Raw genomic sequence first — 20,355 nt, forward strand, 5'->3', positions numbered from 1 at the left:
GTTTGCCATTTCATCCTTATTCCTTTCCCTGAGACTTCAAGGTCTCTTCCAGTGCTACTCAAACCCTGTTTGGCTGGGAAGGGAGCTGTTGGCTTGGCTTTCTCCCGAGAACCCTGTGGCAGACCTGGTGGACTGCAGATCAGGGGCTGCAGCCACCCTGGTCCTCGTGCTGGATCCAGGGGCCTTATTGTCCTGAAACACTCTCTGTACCATGTGATTTTTCAATGTCCTCTACAATTTTGGGTCTCCAATCTTCACATATGCTGGGCTACTGTTGGCTGTTCACTCTGTTCCTCAGAAGATCAGCTAGGTGTTCCCTCTCAGTGCAGGGCTAAGTGAACTCCACACTCACCTATCTTGCCACCATCTTCCATCTCTCCAGATAATTTTTAAAAATATGTTAAAAGGCCATTTTTCTTGATTAATTTGTCCCCACACTGCAGAAAGCCTTGGGCATAGATTGTGTTTTTATTCTTCACCACACCCCAAAGGAGGCAGTTATTGTTATTTCAGATTAGGAGGAAGAACAGGTTTCCATAACCTACTCAAGTAACTTGAAACCTGGGTATGAAGTCTGGTGTTTTAACTCCAGGGCTAGTACTATTGCCTCCTGAGATGAACTGTGACAGAAATTCTGGCTGTGACAATATAGCAATGATGAGGGAGCTATAGCAGGATTCAGAGAGAAGGCTACATTTTAAGGTAGATGAAGAATTTACCAGGATGTAGCATGACTGTGAGGGCCTCCCAGTCTGAGGGAAGAGTGTATAAAATGATATAAAAGAGTTGTGGATGTTAGAACCAAGGAGAAACAACAGGCAACGAAAGGAGCTGTTTCCTTTACCTAGTCATTTTCTTGGTTCATTGCTTATGGTTTAATGTCAATGCATAGAACACTTCTGCTTCAAATTTCAGTGTGTGTCTTCCCATAGAGGAGTAATTCCATTCAAGGAAAACTATTCTGGGTGGTAAGGATGGTCATCATTTATTTATTTAAGATGTGGGCAAACCCCTAATCAAAACTTCTATGATCGTCTAAGCTGGCATTTCTCCCAATGTGCTTTGTGAAAACTTTCGCCTAAGGCTTTCAGATTTGGTTTGTTAGTTAAACTAATGTAATTCGGTATTTGCTGAGGCTTTTGTGTGCATGTGTTATGTGTTTAAATGGAACCTTATGGAAGATTTGGAAACTTGGGTCACACAGGCAGCTTTAGCTACTTCCTTTGGAAATGTATGGTAGGATTTCATAACTCCGTGTTTCCACCTCCAACAAAATGTCACCATCTTCATTATCACTGTAGTCACAATTTTCAGGCACATATTCTGAAGACTTCAGTTGTCATTATGGGAGCATAGGTTATTTCCTTTAGGGCAAAAGTGTTTGAAATAAGTAGATATATTCAATATGCAAGATGTAGAAAAGAATCCAGGAAACTTGGAAATCAAGTTATAAAACTGAAAATTTATAGGAATTTAATTTGTAAGAAACATTAAATGGGGCTGAGATGAATGGGGAAGCAAACTAGGATATTTGCATATTTTTCATACTCACTTGAAATTTTGCTGTTAATTTTAAAACTCATCTTTTAACTGTTTAACATTCAAATCTATAATCTTCAGATTTACAAAAATTTGAGACAAATTTCTTTTTTTATAGATTATTCCTTCAGGAAAAATAATATGTACACTGAAAGTGCTTTTTGCCTTAAAAAGTGCTGATAAATGGTTAGTGGTTGCCATTTTTTGTTTTGGTAGATAAGGCTTGCGCTTTTCCTTCCCAGGAAACTAAGCCTCAGAAGTTTGCTGGTTTGGACAGAAATACTTAAGAATTTAACAGAAGACCTTGGAAATAAAATCCAAGTCTATGACTTTCTCTCCAGGATTTTTATAAGAGATTTTTGCCACTAGTGCGTATTTTGCTTCCACTTATTAGAAAAATCTCTTTATAGAATATAGGATTTCATGTAGAAATATGACCAGCAGAACAGCTCCATTTGCCAAACCTATTGAATCTCCCTCTCTGGGGAATTATAAGGAAACTTATCTTTTAGATATGACTTAAATGAAGGCCTCCCTACCCTAAAGCCAGGGCATGTCTAAAATGTTCTTGATCATGACCTGTGATCCTAAGATTCTGTTTAGAGCCTCTTGTCTTTAAAATGAGTAAGAAAACAGAAGAGAGCATAACATTCAGCTATTCTTATCTCTCTCAGGCAAAGCATTGACCTTTATTCGGCTTGTCTCCATTTCTTCCTGTTGCCTCCACCAGTCGTATGTTCTTAATGTTGTTGCATAAGTGAGTCTAATTAAGAACATAAGTCTCAAAGTGGAGAAAAATCACTTAGCTGCTCTTCATGAGCACAAAACTTAATGGAAATAGAATTAAAATGCATCATAATATCACAGTATCAGTTTCTCCCTCTCATTCTCTCCCTTTCTGTCTTCCTCTTCTTCCCACCTCTTCTCACCCCTGCTTCCGTACCATCATGTTTCCCTTGACTCAGTACTCCTAAACAGCATCTTGCCTGTTGGATCTTCATCTCAACACATTCTTCTTTCATGGTCTTTTTCTATGCCTTGCAAATAATGTGAAACAGATATAATCTGAAAGTTACTCCTGCTTTGTATAGTAAATTATTTCCAGAGGCTAACTTTTCTGTTTTTGTTCTGAAGAGTTTTTTGTTACAATTTTCATGTTTGTCCATCCATTCATCCATTTATCTTAAGTAACACTTTGTCAATACAAGATCTATTCAGACCAAGTGCAAGCCAACACATAGAAAACATGCCTTACACTTTGCACCCACCTCCCTCACTATCCAAGCTAGAGGATGAGGAACTCCGTCTACTTTTTAGCAGAAGGCACATACTAGGCTCTCCATCAACATATAATGTGTGGGCATAAGCTATTGATGTCATCCTTTTCTAGAGGCATATACAACTGAAAGAGATTAAAAAATTAATCTCTCTCTCGGTCTCTCAGAAAAGTGTATTAGAAAAATCATAAAACAATTTGAAATTGTGAATAATAAGCAATTAGATATTCAAAAAGAGAGTATAGACCTAAAAGGCTATGCATTTTAGGTAAGGTTTGCAATGAGGAAAGAGTTTATTAAAGAATTAAGCTAGGTTTTGAAACATGGGTAATGTTTGAAAAATTAAAGGGGAAGATGAAAAACAGTAATTTGGAAACTGCTCTTTTCTAGGTTGTGTTCTAAGTGATTGCATCTGTGTATGTGAGTATATGTACATCACCTTTCAACAGTGTTGTGGGGGAGGTGGAGGCATGACCATCAGGCACAATCCAAAATTTGCATATAAATTAAGTTGTCCCCCTATGTATGTGGATTCTCAACTGCCAGTTGACCCTGGAAAAAATGTGGGCTTGAGTTGCACAGGTCAATTGAAAAAACTCACACGTTGTGTGTGTGTGTGTGTGTGTGTGTATAATCTGTATAGAAACCACCAATTTAGTACTGTTGATATCTTCATTTTGTGGATGAGTTAATTGAAGAACAGAGAGTTTAAATAATGAAAGAATTAGCAGAGTCAGAATTTGAACCTAGACAGACTAGCTGTAGAGCTTATGCTCTTGACTATTGTGTAGTTGGATTCCGACTGATACACAAGATAGGTGGAGTAGGGAAGACTGGGTGGGAGAGGTCTGTGCAAGAAGGAATCACCCATGGCTGAGGGAAATGAGGCATATCAGCCTTCTTTATTTCACTAAATAAATTAATTATTTCATAGATTAAATAAAACCTCTGTCATTTCCTTTTTTTTCTCTTTAAGGAATACCTGGTGATCTTCACAAGTTCAGTCTTAGGCATCCACGACAATGGGTTAACTTTTTCCCTTGATCTGAGTTTTATTTTTTCCATGGTAAAAAATATTTAATACAGAGCTCAGACCATATGATTTATCACCTGTTTGAAAGTCCTTTTCATCAGTATGTATTTTACCAGTAAATATTTAATCCTTGGCACCAAATGCCACCCTGTTTATTAACTTTAGAGTTTATATTTTATAGTAAACTAAATTCTAAAATATTCTATAAAGAGAAGGATATTTCATTTACATAGTCCATGGAGAAATTATGCCAAAAACAAACTTAAATAATACCATCTGAAATCCCCTTTAATTATTGAAAAGCTTGATCACTACACAAACAGGCTTTGCTTAACAATAATACCTATGTTGTATTGCCCTTTCTGTAGAATTCCAAATTGTCTTATGCCCCAAAACATTACCAGAATAAATGGCCTGGCAGGAGCCTTCACAACTTTGTATCAGTGGCCCCATCTGCCCTACAATTCTGTATTTCTGTCTTTGAGGCTTTGGTTTCAAATACTTACAACTACTATATTGAGAGAAGATCAGTCTTTCTCAGTTTGCTGCAGAAAATCTAAATGCCATAAAGTCCTCATTGGTGGCTTCTCCAGAGAATGACCCATCTGTCTCTCAAGAATGGGTCTTCCGGGCTTTCTCTATTACCCTGCTAGACTGTGGAAGTGCCCTACAGCATTGTCTCAACCACCTCTCTACGTTTCCTCTCCTCTTTCCCCTTGCACACCTTCTATTTAAAAACACACTCTCTACCTTCCCATATTCTGGTTATACTCTCTATGCTGGAGAAACTGCCCTTCCTTCCTGCCCCTTACTAGTTATTGAAATCATAAGTGACCATTATTTTAATCGAAGGATAACATAGGGAACTCACTCATCTTTCATGAAGACTTCTGGGATTTTAAGAAGCAAATTCCTTGTACATATCTTATTTCTTATTATTCAACCGTATTTTCTTTCTTGTCATTTCAGTTCTTCTAATTTCCTTGTAAATGGTTTGGAGAAAGATCAAAGTTTAAAGACACCACAATCGTAAAAAAATTGAAGTAAAAAGAATAAGAAATAACTATTAAAAAATTCATGATTTTTGCTTCAAGCAGATGGCAGCTGAGTAGGTGGAAGCTGGACCCACCTGCTCTTGCCCCCAGCTCAGATTTCCAGATGATTTTCTGACAACAATCAATGGAATCTTAGCTAATATGAAGTTTTGAAGCTAAGGAGTGCGGAAAATGTTTCATACCACCTGGTAAGGAGACGTTACAAGTCGAAGGAGAAATTCCCTGTGCGTGGTGCCTGCAGCAGTGGAGAGACCAGACAGAAATAACAGCTTTGGAGCTTCCTCCCGTCTTGGAATGGGGAGTCTTAATCCCACATAGGGATACCCAGGCTTAATTTAGAGGGGCTTGGGAGGATATACAGACTTTTGGAGACCCAGGCTACACACACACAGCAAGCAGCACACCCCAAGGGCAACGCAAAGCTGGAGCGTTCCAAATAGGGACTCAATCTCTCAAAACGAGAGGGTTGCTGCACCTGGGTCTGTCACAGGTGCCAGCAGGCTGCAGCCAGCTGTGACTGTGAGAGACATTTTGCTTCCTGGGAAGGGAGTATGCGCAGACAGCATTATGACCAGACAGCACTCAGACCTGTGGTATGGGAACAGCCTAGAGACTTTTTAAAAAGGGGCTGAAACATGCTGGGCAAAGCCCCCGCACGTGGCTGCTCTTCCAGCAAAGAGACCAGAGTGAAAGGACAGTTCATTCCCACTGAATCCAGCTGGGCAGGGAGTTCAGAGTTGTACAAGGGGTTTGCCAGGCCCCACCCAGCTTGGTTAGTGGGTCGGGGATGCGCAGAACACAGAGTTCTGTTCTGTGTCTCCTGCAAAGGCAGTGGTTTGGGACTTAGATGGGCAAAAGTTGAGCACCAGAGGTTCTTCGCAACCAGGAAGACCCACTGTCTCACCCCTGCAGAGTAAAAACATCTACGAAGGGAGAGGCATGCCCATTTACCTCCCGCAGAATAGTCCAGCCAGACTTCAGGAGCCCCCTGCTGGGCACATATCTGAGGGGAAAGAAAGGGAGATACAAAGGGGGGTCTTTTCTGAATTTTTCTCAGCCAGAATGGGACGTGCTGGTTCCTTGGGTGTCCTCTGAAGCCAGCTGGGTAGAGAGTGAAGAAACTGGCATAGCAAGGAGAATTCAAGGCTGTGCACACAAATGCATCCGTGTCAGGCAGAAGAGCTGCCCCGTTTACACAGATTGGCCCCTCACGTGAAATGGACTCATCAGAAACTTTACAATGTTGGAAATGATCTGGGACAGGCTAAGGTGTGTGGTGCAGGGGCAGGAGGAATACACCCTCCATCATCCCTGAAGTCTGAACAGTGCCTCCCAGGGGGTGTCCAGGGGCCCCATCTTCCTGATCACACCAGAAGCCCTCTGGGATGGGTCAGTGGTGAGGCTAAGACTAATGGCAAGACTGCAGACAGAGGAGGGTGGAGATGGTAATTGAAGTGCTTTTGGACCTGGCATGACCCACTCTGGGCTTTGTGCTGATGAAAAGCTAGTAGGGCAGAGCAGCGAGGACCACACACAGCCCAAGCCTGAAGAAAACAGCCACAGACTGTGGATCACTTGTAGCCTCAAGGAGGCTGCCTCCAGCTAGACGGGGTCAGCAGCTTGACATTGCCAGTGTTGGACCCAGAGGAGAGGCTTGCTGCCAAGCACTGAGCTCTACTGAGATGAATTCCACCTCATTCCTTTTCACTGCATGGTTTTTCCTTTCACATAGGTTTTTAACATTTTTCCTTTTTCTTCATTTTTGTTTTGATTAGTTCACTATCTTTTTTTTTTTTTTGTATTTCAAATCTCATATTTTACTTTTCCCTTTTCTACTCCATTTTGCTTTTCTTATTTCCTTTATTTTCTTATTTTTATTTTTAAATTTATTTTTTTTCACTTTATTCACCTCCTTCCTGTACCTTACTCTTATTTCTCCTTCCTCTATCCTCTCAAATCATTTTTCTTTTATTTAGCCATCATATATTTTTCTATTTCTTGTAATAATCATGTTCTATTTTCAACTTTATTAACATTTGCTCATTAGTCATTGATAATGCTGTTGTAGCTCATTATTCTTCTATTTTGTTTCTACTTGCTCAATATTTTTCTGTCAAATCTCATGTTTTACTCTTTCCTTGTCTTACACCATTTTGCCTTTTTCCTTCCTTTTCCTACTTTTGGTTTAAATTTAATTTTTTTCCTTTCTTTGTCTTGTTTCTGTTCCTCATTCTTGTTGTTTCTCCTCCATCTGTCCTCTCAAAATTATTTTTCTTTTCTTTGGCCATATCATATTCTCTTTTTCTGTCTTATAATATTCTTATTTTCTTTTCACCTTTGTTGGTCTTTGCTCATTTGTCATTGACATTGCCATGGCTGTTGTTTTTCCTCAATTTTGTTCCTATTTTTCCACACTTCTCTTTTTATTATTTCAAACCTCATATTTTACTCTTCCCTTTTCTTGCTTTATTTTGCTTTGTTTCATTCTTTTCTTATTTACACTTTACATTTTATATTTCCCGTTTTTCTTGTTTCTATTCCCTACTCTTATTATTTCTTCTCCCTTTACTCTCTCAAAATCATGTTTTCTTTCCTCTAGTCATCTCATATTCTTTTTTGTTTTTCTTATAATGTTCTTATTCACTTTTCACATTTATTAATCTCTGCTTATTTGTCATTGATATTGCTATTGTTGCAGGGTATTTTTTTCTGTTGTGAGTTTTGTTTTCTGTGTTGTTTTGTTTTGTCAGGACCTGTGTAGCAACATAAGAAGTTAAAGAGACTGCACCACTGAGCCCCATAGGCTCCTACCACAGAAGGCCACCCCACGAAGACAGGGACTCAAAATAGATCAATTTAATATGAAGAAATAAACAAAAACAGTCACCTAAAATGGGGAGAAAAGAAACCACCCTAAATGAAAGGAAAAGATGAATCACCAGAAAGAAGAGCTAAATGAAAATGAGGAAAATAATTTATCAGACATAGAGTTCCAAGTAATGGTCATAAGAATGTTCAAGGGAATTAGTGGGAACTACATCAGAATGAAAAATGACATAGATACTATACATAAAAACCAGATAGAAGTGAAGAATACACTATCTGAAATAAAGACTACATTAGAAGGAATTAAAAAGCAGGCTAGATAAAGAAGAGGATCGAACCAGCTGGTTGGAAGACAAGGTAAGAAAAAACACCCAGTCAGTGCAACAAAATGAAACAAAAAAGATTCAAAAATAAAGAAGATAATTTAAGGGAGCTTTGGGATGGCATGAAATGTAACAATATTCACATCATAGGGATACCACATGGAGAAAAAAAATGAGCCAGGGATAGAAACCAGGTTAAAAAATAATAGCAGAAAACTTCCTTAACATGGTGAAGGAAAGTCACAAGTTAAGGAAGCACAGAAGGTCCCAATTAAGATGAACCCCAAAAGGCCCACTCCAAGACACATCACAATAAAAATAGCAAAATTTAAAAACAAAGAGACAATCTTAAATGAAGCAAGGGAGAAAGAGCTAGTAACATGCAAGGGAACTCCGATAAGGCAATTAGCTGATTTCTCAACAGAAACACTACAAGCCAGAAGGGACTGGCACGAAATATTCCAAGTAATGAACAGAAAGGATCTGGAACCAAGACTACTCTATCCAGCAAGGTTCTCAGTGAAAATGGAAGGAGAAACAAAGTGTTTTTCAAAGAAAAAAGGCTAAAAGAGTACAGCTCCACTAAACCAGCAAGAGATGCTAAAGGGACTGCTTTAAAAAGAAGAAGAACTGTGGGGGATGGGGACAGGCACAAAGGGAAAAAATGGCAATGAACAAACACCTATCAATAATAGCCTTAAATGTAAATAGGTTAGATGCTCCAGTCAAAAGATATAGGGTAGCTGAATGGGTAAGAAACATGCCCTGCTTATATGTTGCCTATAAGAGACCCATCTCAGGACAAAAGAGCTACACAGTCTGAAAGTGAAGGCTTGAAAAAAATATTCCATGCAAGTGGACCTGATGAAAAAGCTTTGGTAGCAATACTTATATCAAACAAAACAGACTTCAAAACAAAAGCCATAACAAGAGACAAAGAAGGTCACTATATAATATTTAAGGGAGTAGTCTGACAAGAGCATATAACCACTGTAAACATATATGCACTGTTGTAGACAGCTCTGCCTGGTTCTAGGAATTGTATCTCTACCGCTTGTGGCTAAGGGTGAGGAGCAACCTTTGGAATTCTAGCCGGAGACAAAGCTTGTCTCTGGTAGCAAATACTGCCTCAGTTTCTTCTCCCTGCCCCCAAAGCTTGGTCGAAAGTCAATGACCAGTAAGACCCCTCACAGAGGAGGGGCAACCTAAGCCAGACTTGATCACTTGGGAGGCCTTCATGGAAGAACTTGGAGGGCTGCAACAAAGAGCAATGGATTCTAGACCCCCGGCTTTGACAAAGCCCGAGTCCCCATGTTCTCTGGGAGAAGTGCTTCCTGGCTCTAATCCCCTTAAGCCTGAATACCTGTTGGGGAGAGGTGCAGCTTCTTGCCTTGCTAGAGTGTGTCCTGGGGAAAAATCTGACATCACAAAGACTTCCTGATAAACCTTTGAAATCTGCTCTGCTAAGGGTGCTTTCATTCATATGTTAAGGTTCGAGCAAGAAACCCTAAAACTCTGTTCCTGTCAGACTGATTCATACTAAGCCCTCAGATTTCTTTGAAATGTTATCTACTGTTTGATCTTTGCTGCCCTGTATTCCTGTGTATTACAACCCAATAAAGCCCCTGGAGGAAAGAGCTCAATGCCTTTTCCCCCTGAGAAACTGGCTACTGCCACGACCTTTTTCCTCTGGGAAAATGGCCACTTCTTTTCCCTATATCTTGGGGAGATATGACACATCATATCTCTGTCATGATTATTCTCATCTGTGGTGATCGGGGGGACTTGCTAGGAAAATCACCCCCACAATGCACTCAACCTAGGAGCATCTAAATGCATTAAAAAAATCCTGGATGATGTTAAGAAAGAGACTGACAGCAATACAGTCATTGTAGGGGATTTTAACATTCCTCTGTCAACAGTAGATAGATCTTCCAAACAAAAAGTCAACAAAGATGTTGTGGCATTAAATGACACTTTTGATCAAATAGACCTAATTGATATTTACAGGACATTTTACTCCAAAGAAGCAAACTATACACTCTTTTCAAAAGCACATGGATCATTTTCAAGGATAGTTCACATGGTAGGACAAAAGAAGACTTAATAAATTCAAGAAAATTAAAATCATATCAAGCATCTTGTGAAATCACAATGGCTTGAGACTAGACACTAATCTCAAGAAAAAAACTAAAACTCATTCAAATATATGGAGGCTGAATAACATGTTATTAAATGATGAAGGGGTTAACAATGAGATAAAGGAAGAAATCAAATGTACCTAGAAACAGATGAAAATGAACAACAACAACCCAAAACCTATGGGACTCCATGAAGGCAGCCCTGAGCTGGAAGCTCATTGCAATACAGGGCTACCTGAAAACATAGAACAATCTCAAGTAAACAACTTAAACTTATGTCTTAGAGAACTGGAGGAACAACAAACACAAACTGGAGAGAATAGAAGGAAGTTTCTAGAAATAAACAGTCTTCCAAAACAATCACGGAGAAGCAGAAAACCTGAATAGACCTATAACAACTGGCAAAACTGAATAAAAAAATTCCAGTCACACAAAAGCCCTGAACCAGATGGCTTCATGAGAGAATTTTACCAAACATTTAAAGAACTAATGCCAAACCTTGTTAAACTATTCCAAAAAATTAAAGTAGAAGGAAGACCACCAGACTCTTTTTAGGAGGCCACTAAAATGTCAAATACTCCATGCAGCAATATTTTCACCAATATGTCCCTTTGATCAGGGACATAAAGGAGAGAATAAACAAATGGGACTATACCAAATTATAAAGCTTCTGCACAGCTAATGAGACCACCATCATAATGAAAAGGGAACCAACATTATGGGAAATTATATTTGCCAATGATACCTTGGACAAGGGTTTGATCTCCAAAATGCACAAAGAACTCATAAGACACAATACAAGGAAGACAAAAATTCAATTAAAAAATGGGCAAATGACCTGATCAGACACTTCTCCAAGGAGGACATACAGAGGGCCTGAGGCATATGAAAAGATTCTCAACATCACTAGCCAGCAGAGACATGCAAATTAAAACCACAATGAGATACCACTTCACATTGGCCAGAGTGGCCATCAATAAACACATCAACAAACAAGTTCTGGCTAGGCTGTGAAAAAAAGGGAACCCTAGTGCACTGTTGGTGGGAATGCAGACTTGAGCAGCCACTGTAGAAAGCAGTATGGAATTTCCTCAAAAAACTAAAAATGAAACTGTCTTTTGATCTAGCAATTCCACTGCTGAGATTGTACCCTAAGAGCCCTGAAACACCAATTCAAAAGAACTTATGCACTCCTATGTTCATAGTAGCATTATTAACAATGGCCAAATGCTGGAAATAGCCTAAGTAAATGAGTGGGTCAAAAAACTATGGTACGTTTACACGATGGAATTCTATGAAGCAGAAAGAAAGAAGGAGCTCCTACCCTTCATGAAAGCATGGATGGAAATGGAAAGCATCGTACTAAGTGAAATAAACCAGGTGGTGAAACATAAATACCATATGATCTCACCTATGTGTGGAAGATAAACAACAAAACAAATAAGAGAGAAAAATAGAACCAGAGTCATGGAAATAAAGACAAAATTGATAGTGACCAGAGGGGAAGGGGTAGGGGTAGGGGGGTAATGGGGTAAAGAAGAGGAAGTGTCATCAAGGAACATGTATGAAGGACCCAGCGACAAAGACAATGGGGGGGGGGTAGAATGAGTGTGGGAGGTGGGGGTGGGGAGACTAATCAAGGGCAAGTAGGGACAGCTGTAAGTGAACAATAAAAAAATTAAAAATTGAAAATCAGGAAAAAAGAAACAAAATTGAAATATGTTCTTCCCTTTTTTGTAATTTTACTTTTTACCTATTTTTTATTTAAATTTTATTTTAGATTACAGTTTACATTCAATGTTACCTTGTTTGGTTTCAGGTGTACAGCATAGTGGTTAGAGAATCATATACTCTACAAACTGGTCCACTGATAGTTTAAGTACCCGTCTGACATTATACATAGTTACTACAATATTATTGACTCTGTTCCCAATGCTATACTTTACATCTCTATGATGATTTTGTAACTAGCAATTTGTACTTCTTAATCCCTACACTTTTATTATCCAGTCCCTGAACCTCATTTCTCTCTGGCAACCACCATTCTGAACTCTGTAAGTATATTTCTGTTTTGTTTCTTCACTCATTTCGTTCTTTAGATTCCAAATATAAATGAAATTATATGGCATTTGTCTTTCAGAGTCTGGCTTATTTCACTTAGCACAATACCCTATAGGTTCACTCATGCTGTCACAAATAGTAAGATTTCAATGTTTTCTTTTATTATTATTGTTTATACTATTACAGATATCCCCATTTCCCCCACTTGCCTGCCACCTCCCCTGCTTGCCTTACCGCCTGGACTGTTCATCACTGCATTGCTGTCTGTGTTTTTGTTTGTGTCTCTGTGTTCTTTGGCTAATTTCTTCACCTTCTCTCACTCAGTTCCTTGCTACCTGCTCCCCTTGACAGCTTTCAGTCTGTTCCATTTGTCCATGCCTGTCTCCATTTTCTCCCATCAGTTTGTTTTGTTCATCAGGCTCCACATATAAGTGAGATAATATGGTATTTGTATTATACTGATTGGCTATTATAAATACTGCTATTATCATTGGTGTGCATATATTCTTTCTGATTGGAGTTTCAGAATTTATAGGGTATATGCCTAAAAGGGGGATGGCTGGGCCAAAAGACAGTTCTGTTTTTAAATTTCTGAGGAAGTGCCTTACTATTTTGATTGTGGCTGCTCTAGTCTGCACAGACACCAACAGTTCTCTGGGGTTTCTCTTTCTCCTTATAGCCTCACCAGCACAGGTTGGTGGTAGATATTCTGGTAGGTAAGAGGTGATATCCCATTGTGATTTTAATTTGTATCTCTTTGATGNACTTAGGCTATTTCCAGCATTTGGCCATTGTTAATAATGCTACTATGAACATAGGAGTGCATAAGTTCTTTTGAATTGGTGTTTCAGGGCTCTTAGGGTACAATCTCAGCAGTGGAATTGCTAGATCAAAAGACAGTTTCATTTTTAGTTTTTTGAGGAAATTCCATACTGCTTTCTACAGTGGCTGCTCAAGTCTGCATTCCCACCAACAGTGCACTAGGGTTCCCTTTTTTTCACAGCCTAGCCAGAACTTGTTTGTTGATGTGTTTATTGATGGCCACTCTGGCCAATGTGAAGTGGTATCTCATTGTGGTTTTAATTTGCATGTCTCTGCTGGCTAGTGATGTTGAGAATCTTTTCATATGCCTCAGGCCCTCTGTATGTCCTCCTTGGAGAAGTGTCTGATCAGGTCATTTGCCCATTTTTTAATTGAATTTTTGTCTTCCTTGTATTGTGTCTTATGAGTTCTTTGTGCATTTTGGAGATCAAACCCTTGTCCAAGGTATCATTGGCAAATATAATTTCCCATAATGTTGGTTCCCTTTTCATTATGATGGTGGTCTCATTAACCATGCAGAAGCTTTATAATTTGATATAGTCCCATGTGTTTAGTCTTTCCTTTATTTCCATTGCCCCAGAGGATATATCAGCAAAAATATTGCGACATGGGATATCTGAAATTTTACTGCCTATGTTTTCCTCTTGGACTTTGATGGTGTTATGGCTGATGTGTAGGAGACCATTCTGCATGGCATGGGTCCAGCCCCTAGTGGCAAACAGTTACGGCAAAGTAACTTCCTAAAATCCGTGCTAAACCTTTAAAGGAAGAGTGTAACCTGTTCAACCACTTTTCCCTTTTCATTTGCAAATATCTTTCTTCTGTGATGTGATTAGCAGCTTTGGCTCCTTTGTTGTCTGTAAAATGTAACCACCTAAAGTGAACCTGTGCATAGTACATGAGGACCGTTATGTAATGTGCTAAAAAAACCAATAAAGGCCAGTCACGGCAAGGGCCAAGGCTTTTGCTCCCCTTGAGAGAAAAGCCATGCTGTCTCTTTTCCTCCACTTGACTCGGTAGTCCTTGTGAGAGTCTCATTTTACACATAATGAAGTGGACACTGTGGGCCAGTGTCTGCATCCCTGATGTTTAAGTCTTTTATCCATTTTGAGTTTATTATGATGTACGCTTTAATTTGGTGGACTAGTTTAATTTGTTTTGCATATACCATTCCAGTTCTCCCAATCCAATTTGTTGAAGAGACTATTTCACTCCATTGTATGCTCCTGCCCCCTTTGTGAAATATTAATTGAGTATAGAGACTTAGTTGTATTTCTCGGCTTTCTATTCTGTTCCATTGATCTATGTGCCTGTTCTAGTGCCAGTACCAGACTCTATTAACTACGGTGGCCTTGTAATATAGTTGGATATCAAGTATTGTGATCCCTCCTACTTTGTTTTCTTTTTGTCAAAATTACTGAGGCTATTTGGGGTTGTTTTTGGTTCCATATAAATTTTTGAAATAATTGTTTTAAATCTGTAAAATATGCCAGTGGTATTTTAATAGGGATTGCATTTAATCTATTGATTGATTTGGGTAGTCTTGACATTTTAATGGTGTCAATTCTTCCAGACATAGACGCAGTATGGGTTTCCATTTATTTATATTTTCCTTAATTTCTTTCTTCACTGTTCTATAGTTTTCTGAGGACACGTCTGTTACCTCCATGGTTGGGTTTATTCCCAAGTACTTTATGTTTCATGCTTCTATAGTAAATGGATTTTTTTCCTCTAGTTTCTATTTCTGATATTTCATTGTTGATATACAAAAATGCCTTTGATTTCTGAATATTGACTTTGTATCACAGTATTTTGGCAAACTCACTTATTAGGCCAAGTACTTTCTGGTAGAGTCCATGTTTTCTATGTGCACTATCATGTCATCTGCAAATAATGACAGTTTTACTTCCTTACTTGCAATTTGGATGCCTTTTCTTTCTTTTTCTTGTCTGGTCACTGTGGTTAAAATTTTCAATACTATGGTGAATAAAAGTGGTAAAAGCAGAAACAGTTGTCTTATTCATATTCTTGGCGGGGGATGCTTTTTGTTTTTGCCTATTGGGTATAATGTGGGCTGTAGCTTTCTTGTTTATGACCTTTATCATGTTAAGGTATGCTGCCTCTATTCTCTTTCTGAGTGTTTTTATCATAAATGGGTACTGTACTTTATCAAATGATTTTTCAACATCTATTGGTATCATCCTGTGGTTTTTGACTTTCATTGTGTTTGTGTGATGTATTACATTTATTGGATTGTGAATATTATACCATCCTTGCATTCCTGGGATGAATCTCACTTGACTGTGGTGTATGATCTTTTTAATGTATTGGTTATTCATCACCATTTTTCCTTTGTACTTGTCTGTCTGTCTCTCTTTCTTCATCTTCTTAAAGCAATCCTTTTAGCATCTCTTGCTATGCTAGTTTGGTGGAAATGTATTCCTTTAGCTTTTTTTCTTTGGTCTGGGAAACTCCTTATTTTGCCTTCACATTAAACGAGAGCCTTGCTGGGTAGAGTAGTCTTGGTTGCAGGCCTTTTCTTTTTATTGCTTGAAATATTTGTTCTCATTCCCTTCTGGCTTATAGCGTTTCTGTGAGTAATTAGCTGATAGCCTCATCAGAGCTTTCTCATATGTTGCTATTTGTTTATCCTTTGATGCCTTTACGATTCTCTTTGTCTTTAAATATTGGCTTCTAATTGTGTTCTGTCTTGGAGTAAGAACCTCTTTGGGTTCTTCTTGATTGGGACCCAATTTGTTTTCTGGACTTGCATTACTTTTTCTATGATAGAATTAGTGAAGTTTTCTGTCATAGATTTTTTTCAAAGAGGTTTTCTATTCCTTGCTCCTCTTCTTCTCTTTCTGGTATCCCTATAATGTGAATATTATTACATTTCATGTTGTCTTGCAGCTTCCTTAAACCCTCTTTATTCTTTTTGAGTCTTTTTTTTATTGTTGTTTTGTTGCTCTGTCTGGGAATTATTTTCTACCTTGTCCTCCAGCTCACTGATTCGATCTGCCACTTCATCTAGTCTGCTGTTAATTTCTTCTAGTGTGTTCTTCATTTCAGATATTGTATTCTTCATTTCCTCCTGGCTCTTATTGCTACCTTTGTCATTTTGAATGCTAGTGTAGTTCACAGTAACTTCCTTATAGCTTCCCTGGAGATCTTTGTAGTTTTCATTGAGGATCCTTATAACCATTATTTCAAACTTAATGTCTGATAGTTTTCTTGCCTCAATTTCATTTTAAGTCTTTCAGGGGATTCCTTCTTTTCTTTCAATTTTGGGTTGTTTTTTTTCTTCCTATTTTAAGGGGCTCTTCTTGTTTGTTTCTGCTCCTTAGATCGACCTCCTTTGACTCCCTTTGTAGTGTAATTTTCTGTGGTAGGAGAACTGAGGTATTCAGTGGTGAAGTCTTCTTCATCTCCTGAACTTGGGATTCCCCTTTTGCTGTTTATGCGGGTTTTCTTGTTATATAATTGGGTTTTGTTTGTTGTTGGATCATTCTTTGGTGGGTCATTCTCTTTGGCTGGCTGACTGAGAGCCACTGTGCCCACCATAGCTTGTATGCTGTTGTATAGGTGCTGCCAGAATGAACCCAAGCATCCAAGGAAACAAACACGCCTACAAAATTAACTCCCACCCACAATCACACTATCAACAGCAAATTAGCCAGTATTAATAAAGGTGTAAAGAGATGAAGACTATTATAATAAAGGAAAAATTAATATGAGATGACTAACTGTAAGAAAAATGATGATGAGAGGGTAGAGGGAGAAGCATTAATAAGAGTAGGGAGTAGGGACAAGGCAAAGAAGGAAAGAAAGTAAAATTTACATCATAAATAATAAAGGGATGGAAGAAGGCAGGATGGATTAAGAGAAGGGAAGTATATTGTATTGGGTTTAAACAGAAATTATATAAAGTTTAAAAAGACGTAGTGAGAGAGAGAAGGAAAAATAGGAACCAAACTGGAGAAAAAGATCCATCACAGAACTATCAATAACAATGAGCAAAGATTAATGTAGGTGCAAGGTGAGTAAGAGGGAAAAAAGAGAGAAAGAAAAGCTTAAGAGATGTTTAGAAGAAAAAGAACTGATTTTGACGTGATAAAGGGAGAAGAAACACTAAAAGTGAGCAATGAAAATCAGGCTAAGTCAGGTAAAAATTAAAATTTAAATTGAAAAAAGAAAGGGCAAGAGGAAGGCAAAATGTCAAAGGAGAAGGAAATGGTAACATTTAGGTTTGAAATACAAATACAGTGGAAATCTAGAAATAAAATTGGAGAAATACAGCAACATCCAGCATATCCACAACTGATGAACAAAGATTGGTAAAAAGGAAGAGAGAATATGGTATTTTAAGAATGGGAAAAAGAAGCCCTGGCTGGTGTAGCTCAGTGGCTTGAGCATGGGCCTGTGGACCAAAAGATCTCCGTTCGATTCCCCTGATGGGGATCAGGGCACATGCCTGGGTTGCAGGCCAGTTCTCAGCAGGGGATGCATGAGAAGCAACCATACATTGATATTTCTCTCCCTCTCTCCTTCCCTTCCCTTCTAAAGATAAATAAATAAACTTAAAAAAAAGAATGGGAAAAAGAATGTGAAATGACTAATGATAAAAAATGGTTTTGAGAGGCTGGAGTGGGGAGAAATAGTATGAGTGTGGAATGGCAATGAGTTGTAGCAAGAAAAAAATCAAATTTAAAATGAAAATAAGAAAGAAGAAGGTAAAATTGATTAAGGGAAGAGAATTTCAAAATATAAAATTTTGGATAGATAATAATATAAAAACTAGTGACTTAATATGCACAAACTTTTAGGACAAGAAATGAATGTTAAAAAAACTATGCATGAGAGAAAATAATAACAATCATGAAGAAGACCACGGTGGAAAAATTTTTAAAGATTTTATTTATTTATTTTTAGACAGAGGGGAAGGGAGGGAGAAAGAGGCAGAGAGAAACATCAATGTGTGTTTGCCTCTTGCATGCCCCTACTGGGGACTTGGCTTGCAACCCAGGTGTGTGCCCTGACTGGGAATCAAACTGCTGACCTATTTGTTTGCAGGCTGGTGCTCAATCCACTGAGCCACACCAGCCAGGGCCACAGTGGAATTTCTCTCACTGTTTTCACTTTTTGGATTTGTTCCTGTTGATGTCAGATGGTGTCCCCATCTGGCCCTCTGCAGCCTGTTCGAGGTGACCAGTTATCCACAGTAGGTAGCTGTCTCCTTCCATTGTTAATGAAGTCATTCTGTAATTAGCAGTCAGGCTTAAGCACTACAGTGGGGTAGAGTGATTTCTGTGGACAGGAATATTGCTTCCCCTCAGGCTGGTGCCATGTGGAGGGGAGTGGTCTGCCCCAGCAAGATGGCTCCTGCAGTGTCCAGGATAACTCAGCACTGGCATTCTGGAAGCTACTCCCTTAGTCCTCTTCCCAAAGCCTCCATCCCCAGACTCTCCTCCAGTGTCTCCCAGTGTCTCTAGTCTACTCTGCCCACTCTGCCTCTGCCCTTTGCTAGAGCCCAGGTAAGTGGCTGTGGATGAAATTATGTGCATTGGCCGTTTAAAAGGTTCTTTGTGTCTCCAGTCATCTCTCTCTGGCAGATGGAAACCCTGCTGCTTTTCATAGCTGAATGTTATCTGGGCTCCTTTTCTGGTTCTGGTGCTGTAGGCTGGGGAGCCTAGCTTGGGGTTAGACCTCACACTTCTCAGGGGGAACCCCCAGTCACTGAATTTCCCTCTGGTGCTTCAGCTGCCTCCTGTGGGAGTTCAGCCAGCCCTCTCCAGTCTCCTCTGCACTCTGTACTGATCACATTGTGGTGAAGCAGTTTCTTCTATTTGTCTGTGATTGTAAGGATTTTCTCCAGCTATGGTTCTGTTAGTTCTTCTGGATGATTTCTCTACAATTTAATTGTAATTACAGATTGGTTTTGGGAGAAGGTTAATGTAGCTTCCACTTACTCTTCCACCGTCTTGGATCTCTAGCTTCTTGGCCCATTTTCTAATTGGGTTGTTTGTCCTTCTGGTGTTGAGTTGTATAAGTTCTTTATATATTTTAGAAATCAACCCATTATCAAAAGACCATTGGCAAATATATTTTCCCATACAGTGAATTCCTCTTTTATTCTGTCAATGGTTTATTTTGCTGTTAAGAAGATTTTTAATTTGATGTAGATCAATTTGTTTATTCTTTCCTTTATTATATTTGCCCTTAGAAACACATCAGCAAAAATGTTGCTACTAGATGTTTGAGATTTTATTGCCTATGTTTTCTTCTAAGTTTTTTGTGATTTTGCAGCTTACATTTAAGTCTTTCATTTATTTTACATTTTTTCTTGTGTATCATGTCAGTTTGATGATTTAGTTTCATTTTTTTGCATGTACCTGTCCATTTTTCTCAATACCATTTTTTAAAGAGATTGTCTACTCCATTGCATGCTCTTGCCTTCTTTGTTAAATATTAATTGATGGTATAGATGTAGGTTGATTTTTTAGCTCTCCATTCTGTTCCACTGATCCATATGCATGTTCTCATGCCAGTACCAGTCTGTCTTGGTTAAAATCGCCTTGTAATATAGTTTGGTACCAAGTATTGTGACACTTCTGAGTTTCTTCTTTTTTTCTCAAGATTGCTGAGGATATTCAAGGTCTTTCTGGGTTCTAAATAAATTTTTAGAATATTTTTTCTTGATCTGTGAAATATACCATTTGTTTTTCAATAGGCATTGCTTGGCGGTCTATAGATTACTTTGTGTACTATGGACATTTTATTTATTTTATTTTATATTATTTTTCAATTTTTTAATTTAATTCTTTTTCAAGTACAGTTTTCTGTCTATTACTCCCATCCCATCCCACCCCCCATCTCCCCCCTCCCTCCCATTTCCACCCTTCTCAGTTGTTGTCCATGTATCCTTTATATAGGTTCCTCTAAATCACTCCCTTATTTCCCCTGAAATTCCCTCCCCTCTCCCCTCTGGTCACTGTCAGCCTGTTCTCTATTTCAGTGTCTTTGGTTATATTTTGCTTGCTTGTTTGCTTTGTTGTTTAGCTTCCTGTTAGAGGTGAGATCATATGGTATTTGTCCTTCAACACCTGGCTTATTTCACTCAGCATAATGCTTTCCAGTTTCATCCATGTTGTTGCAAAAGGTAGGAGCTCCTTCTTTCTTTCTGCAGCATAAAATTCCATTGTGTATATGTACCATAGTTTTTTGATCCATTCATATACTGACGGGCACCTAGGTTGCTTCCAACTCTTGCCTATTGTAAAT

The sequence above is a fragment of the Sturnira hondurensis genome, unplaced genomic scaffold (assembly GCF_014824575.4).
Source record: "Sturnira hondurensis isolate 20B ecotype Veracruz unplaced genomic scaffold, ASM1482457v3 Scaffold0020184, whole genome shotgun sequence".
Classification (NCBI taxonomy): domain Eukaryota; kingdom Metazoa; phylum Chordata; class Mammalia; order Chiroptera; family Phyllostomidae; genus Sturnira; species Sturnira hondurensis.